We start from the raw sequence: 6,000 nt of genomic DNA, 5'->3' as shown, positions 1-6,000 counted from the left end.
AAAATAAGGAAGAAAGAAAAATGAAACTAAATCTAACTCTTGGAACGATGCCTGTGGTGATCCTCAGAAATCCTGGGGGTCAAACATATAGATCCCATACATCCCTAGTGTGCAGGGTGTTGTGTGCCTGCAGTGTTGTGACATCAAGAACAGGTGTTAATTCCAACTGTACATAAATACTATAAAAAAACTATACAGAAATACTTTTTAACTTGTGTTACTTCTTGCCTGGCTTCTGGATAGTTTCTGTTGTTGAACTACTTTATTTTGCAATAAAAAAAAATCACCTGTGAGGAATTTCCCTCTCATTCTTCAACTGGATCAGTCTCCTTAGGTAGAAGAACTCTTTAGACCTGTACCAGAAGAGTAATTTACTCTGGAGCTTAGCAATAAGCTTTATTTATGTTATCTGCGTAAGATTAATCCTAGTTCTGATCTACCTACAAAAATATTTCATACACTGTACTTTGAACTTGCTTCTGACTTTTTAGCAAACTTGACACTGGCATTGTAGGTTTGATGGTTTAATAAGGCCAGAGAGAAAGACAGTAATTTGCTTATTTATTAGAGTTATAGATATTTACTATAGTTCTAAGTGTATTCCCTTATTGTAATTTCATGTAATAATGACCTTTGCTCCACAGATACTTTAATGCTGTTTGGACCATGAACTTGTGAGCTAAGTAAAAATAAAGATCTTTCTGCATCAAGCAGTCCTCCTCATTAGTCTCAACACCCCCCAAATTCAATTTCCCTGCTCAGGAGCAACACTTTTGAGACCTTCAACTGTTGTTACTTTTATACGAATGGCCTCAGTATTTCCTAGACAGCCTGTGTCCAGCTGAGTTTGATATGTATTGGGCTAATAGGAGACAAAAAAATTAAAGAAAACAAGAAAGGAACATGAATAACAGTAACTGGAGGAGAATACAGAACAAATGAAAAAAATTAATCCGAACCCTGAAAGAATTACTAAACTTTAATGTAAAATGAAAAAGGTAGGGAAAATTGCTAAAAACAGAAGGTAGCAACAACTTCTGGATGGTGACAGTATTTCTTTCAGTGTTGGCTGGAAACGTTTGCCACTGGAGTGGAATAAAAACCTTCATGAAAAATGAATGCTGTTTGTGTACCTCTCAGTTTATTTCCTTTTGAACTTTCTCTCAGCACAGTCACAGGGCCCAAGAGCTCAAACAGTCAAAGGCTCAGAATATGAGTTGACAAAAATAATCTCCATTCACCAGCCCAGCAGTTACTGCAGTCTTCAACAGGTCACTTAATTCCTCCTTTTCTGCCAGCAAAAGGAAAAATAACACTACTTGTGTGCTTCACAAGAGAACAGCGGCATTACAGTGATCACTGGAAAAAAGGGTTTGCCAACAATTTTGAAAGAGTAACTGTCCACTTAGCAAATTCTATCATGGGACAGAATTTTGACTATGAAATCTTCTAAACAAACAAAGCAGAAAAAATGTTTGTGAAGCACACAAGTAGTGTTATTTTTCCTTTTGCTGGCAGAAAAGGAGGAATTAAGTGACCTGTTGAAGACTGCAGTAACTGCTGGGCTGGTGAATGGAGATTATTTTTGTCGACTCCTGAGCCTTCGACTGTTTGTATCTTATTTTTATTATTACATATTAGTACAGAAAATGAAGAAACTTTGTGTTACAGCACAAGTGAAATGGTTTGAGCATGCTGTCCAGCAGCCTCACGAGACATTCTCAGAAGCATTTTGCTTTGGCTACACCATTATTTCTGATTTGGCCCACCTGACAATATTCCTTTTTTTATAAAACTTTGCAAGATGGGTTCTGCCAGGCACTGGCAATAACAATATTATCTCTTTTTGTCCTAGCAACATCACTCAGTGTCAGAAATTAGGAGTCATCAAAGAACAAAGTGTAAGAAGTAGCATTAGAATTACAGTGAAGAATTACTTTGTTGGGAGATGAAGCACACCAAGGAAGATTCATGGAATTAAATGTACATGGTGTTAATTCTGTCACTCTGAGAGCTGTAATGTCACCTTTTCTCCTTTGGAGAGTGGAGTGCTGCACGAACTGCTCGACTGATCAAGGGGTTTGGGCTGGAGCTGCATTTCCTGGGACAAAAGAACAGGATAAAGAGATGAAAAAGACCTTTCAGAGATCTTTCAGTCTGGCGGATAAAGGATTATTCTCCATGATCTTTATTTAGTTTAGTTCCAAAATTCCCAATCCACAAAGTTCCTACAACAACTGTAATTTACTCTGAAAAATGTTTGTTTGCTATTTGATAAAAATTTGCTATTTGTATCAATGATTTTGATCATTCATCATCATCATCATTCAATGATGATATATTAAAAAAATATATATTCTAAATGCATATTAATATATTTAGAAGAAAATGAAATGGTCTAATGACCTTTTGATACATTTAAGTACATAAACATCTAAGCAGTGTCATGAGGAACAGGGATATTAATGCTCTTGTGTGGCAGAGATGAGATGGAAACCTGAGGCATTTTTTCAGGCAAAAGGAAGAAGAGAGAAGAGAAGAGAGAAGAGAGAAGAGAGAAGAGAGAAGAGAGAGAAGAGAGAAGAGAGAAGAGAGAAGAGAGAAGAGAGAAGAGAGAAGAGAGAAGAGAGGAGAGAGGAGAGAGAAGAGAGAAGAGAGAGAAGAGAGAGGAGAGAGGAGAGAGGAGAGAGGAAAGAGAAGAGAGAAGAGAGAGGAGAGAGAGAGGAGAGAGGAGAGAGGAGAGAGGAGAGAGGAGAGAGGAGAGAGGAGAGAGGAGAGAGGAGAGAGGAGAGAGGAGAGAGGAGAGAGGAGAGAGGAAAGAGAAGAGAGAGGAGAGAGGAGAGAGAAGAGAGAGGAGAGAGGAGAGAGGAGAGAGAAGAGAGAAGAGAGAAGAGAGAAGAGAGAAGAGAGAAGAGAGAAGAGAGAAGAGAGAAGAGAGAGGAGAGAAGAGAGAGGAGAGAGGAGAGAAGAGAGAACCCCCCCCATTTTGGGACGTCTTGCCCAGTAATTTTAGAGCTGCAGCAGATGCATTTCCCTTGATAAAGAGGCACACACTGCAATCTACTGCAGTGCCCTGGCAACGGGACTGGAGATGACCAAGCTGATACCAGGTGCTGCAAGAACAGAGTTTGACTCTGATCAGCCTTGTTTTTTCAGCCTTTGCCAACTTCGATGCAAAATCAGGGCCCTATCAGCCACTTTTTATATGAGCCATGTCTCAAACCCAACAATTCTTCCCTAAGAAAATCCAGAGAGACAGTAACAAAACTAAAATTAGAAATCAGGAGCTGTAGCTTCCAAGGAAATGCACATTACGTGACGTTTTTTCATTACCACATGCATTTACTGTTAGCAAAAATGGCTTAGAGAGAACACTCCACAATGCAAAAATCTTCCCCCAAAACTCAGGGGTGACAACATGGTGTTTCACTCACCAAATTTCAAAAAAACAATGTTTAAAAGAAACAGTACAGAATGACATAAATAATTAGTTCTGATGGTTAAATAAGGGCTATAGCATCACAGCCTGTAGGTATAATGGCATCACCCAAACTATGCAGCTGATTTTTAAAATTATGTATGCAGCCAAAATACTGATCCATGAATGCCTATCTGTTCAAAGTACATAATGCAATTAATAATTCTCCAGAATAACTGCTTATATATGCACCTAATGTTGAAAATGGCAAACTTAGATGGAACATTTCACTGATCACAAGTGGTGAAAATCACCTTTACATAAGAACTCTACTATTTATTTGAAAGACTTGGCTGCTAACAGGGATTTTAAGAACAAAGAGAAACGCTGTACCTCAGGAATATTTCAGAAAAAAAAAATTAAAAAAAAAGCTTTGGCCCTCCTGAGCTCTCCACACCCAGCAAATTACAAGGAAATTAGGAAGTGCACAGTTGGGAAAATGTCACATCACAACACACCATTTGCATACAGAAGCTCTCCCTGAGTAGTGTGGTCTCCAGACTGGTGGGGTTTGGTTTTGGCTCTGGTTTACTATAAACACAACAATCCTAAAACTATGTAAAACAGCAGTTTATAGCTAAATAGGTAAAATAAAGACTTTACATCTATCGTGTTGTAGTGCATTCTGCACACACTACCTTGGACTGCTTAGCCATGCCAGTCAAGGCCTCACCACTGACACATGTACGGTTTAATAGACTCTTTGATTTTAAAATAATTCTCCCAGTATTTGTGGAGCAGAACAGCTTCAGCGCACCGCCCATATTCTCAGATCTACAGGCAGAAACAGTGCAGCCGGGTATTGGAAGGAACACTGGAATACACGCTGGAACCTCCTGGTATTAGCCTAGGAGGGACAGTACTCAGGTAACCCCACGGCCACGGTAACTCTACACTACCTGCTCCTCAAAAAGTAGTAACACTGTGTATTTATACAGCAGGGAAAGGAAGGTGACCAGGACTGCTTTGGCCGAGCGCTTGGCAGAGTGGAAGAACAGCCTGGGCTGGGCTAAGTCCCACGGAGGGCAGGAGCAGGCTGATGGCGGCGTTAGGTAACACGGAGGGCTCCTGCAGGGGCTGGCTGGGAGCCCGCACCCCTCACGGGGCTGGGGTGGGCGAGTGCCTCACGCAGCGCCCAGGCTCCCCCACGCCCTCAGGGCCTTCACGCCCTGCAGGCACCGGCACCCTCAGCCCTCATTCCCCGCTGTCCCTCCAGCCCTGCTGCCCCTCATCTCTGCCACCTCCGGTACCACCCCTCCTCGCCCCCCTCGGCCCTTCATCGCCCAGAGCCCCTCATTCCCTTTATCGCCTCATCTCCCTTATCCCCCTCATGCCTTTCACTCCCTGCATCCTCCCATTCTTCTCATTCCCTCTCATCCCCCTTATTCCCTCACTCCCTTATCCCCTCAGCCCTTTATTCCCTCACTCCTTCATTCCCTTATCCCTCTCATTCCCTCACTCCTCCGTTCCCTCATCCCTCCCATCCCCCTCATTCCCTCAGTCCGTCATTCCTTCACTCCTTTCATTCTCATCCCCTCACTCCTCATTCCCTCAGTTCTTCATTCCCTCATTCCTCCCATCCCCCTCATTCCCTCAGTCCGTCATTCCTTCACTCCTTTCATTCTCATCCCCTCACTCCTCATTCCCTCAGTTCTTCATTCCCTCACTCCTCCATTCCCTCATCCCTCTCATCCCCTCACTCCTTCATTCCCTCATCCCTCTCATCCCCCTTATTCCCTCACTCCCTTATCCCCTCAGCCCTTTATTCCCTCACTCCTCCATTCCCTCACTCCTCCTCCCTCCCATGCCCCTCATTCCCACACTCCTCCATTCCCTCATCCCTCCCATCCCCCTCAGTCCATCATTCCTTCACTCCTTTCATTCTCATCCCCTCAGTTCTTCATTCCCTCATTCCCTCATTCCCTCACTCCCCCATCCCTCTCGTCCCCCCCCCCCTTCCCTCAGCCCCCATTCCCGCCCCACCACGGCCCGCGCGCACGCGCAGCCGGCCCCCGCTCCCTCCCTGGCGCGCGCCGCCGGCCGCGGGGCCGCGCATGCGCAGCGGCGCGGGCGCGCGCCCGGAGCGGCGGGAGGAGGAGGAGGAGGAGAAGGAGGAAAAAGAGGAGGAAAAGGAAAAGGAGGAGGAGCGCACGGTACGTGAGGGGCGGCGAGCGGGGCTGGTCCCTCCCGCTCTCCCCGAACCTGTCCGCCGGGGCCGGGAAGACCGAGGAGAGGAGGAAAAGGAAAAAGCTGTGCGGGGCTCGCTTGGCCTCCGGCAGCCGGCCGGGCCCGTGTCCGAGCGGGACGGGCCCGTGCGGGTCCGCTCGCGGCTCTTTCACGGAGTCTGGAGAAGGGAACACTGTGAGGGAATGCTGTCAACCCATACAAACACCTCCAGGGCTGCCAGAGGATGGTGCCAGGCTCTGTTCCGTGCTGCCAGGGACAGCACGGGGAGCAGTGGCCATAAAATAAACCCCACCCAGTTCCAGCCCGGCAGGAGGAAGAGCTTGTGTCCATGGAGG

At 45.5% G+C, this 6,000-nt stretch overlaps 1 protein-coding gene across 1 annotated transcript in view; it reads left to right on the top strand.

Moving 5' to 3' along the window:
- Positions 1–5,557: 5,557 nt before the first annotated feature.
- ATG10 (autophagy related 10) overlaps positions 5,558–6,000 on the top strand; it is a 61,780-nt gene continuing 61,337 nt past the window's right edge. Inside the window, exon 1 of the mRNA XM_069001477.1 lies at positions 5,558–5,631. The gene's annotated coding sequence lies outside the window, so the exon portion shown is untranslated. The remainder of the gene's footprint in view (positions 5,632–6,000) is intronic.

The sequence above is a fragment of the Aphelocoma coerulescens genome (assembly GCF_041296385.1).
Source record: "Aphelocoma coerulescens isolate FSJ_1873_10779 chromosome Z unlocalized genomic scaffold, UR_Acoe_1.0 ChrZ, whole genome shotgun sequence".
Taxonomy (NCBI): domain Eukaryota; kingdom Metazoa; phylum Chordata; class Aves; order Passeriformes; family Corvidae; genus Aphelocoma; species Aphelocoma coerulescens.
Note: the sequence above shows the minus strand (reverse complement) of the source record. Positions and strands in the feature narration are given on the sequence as shown.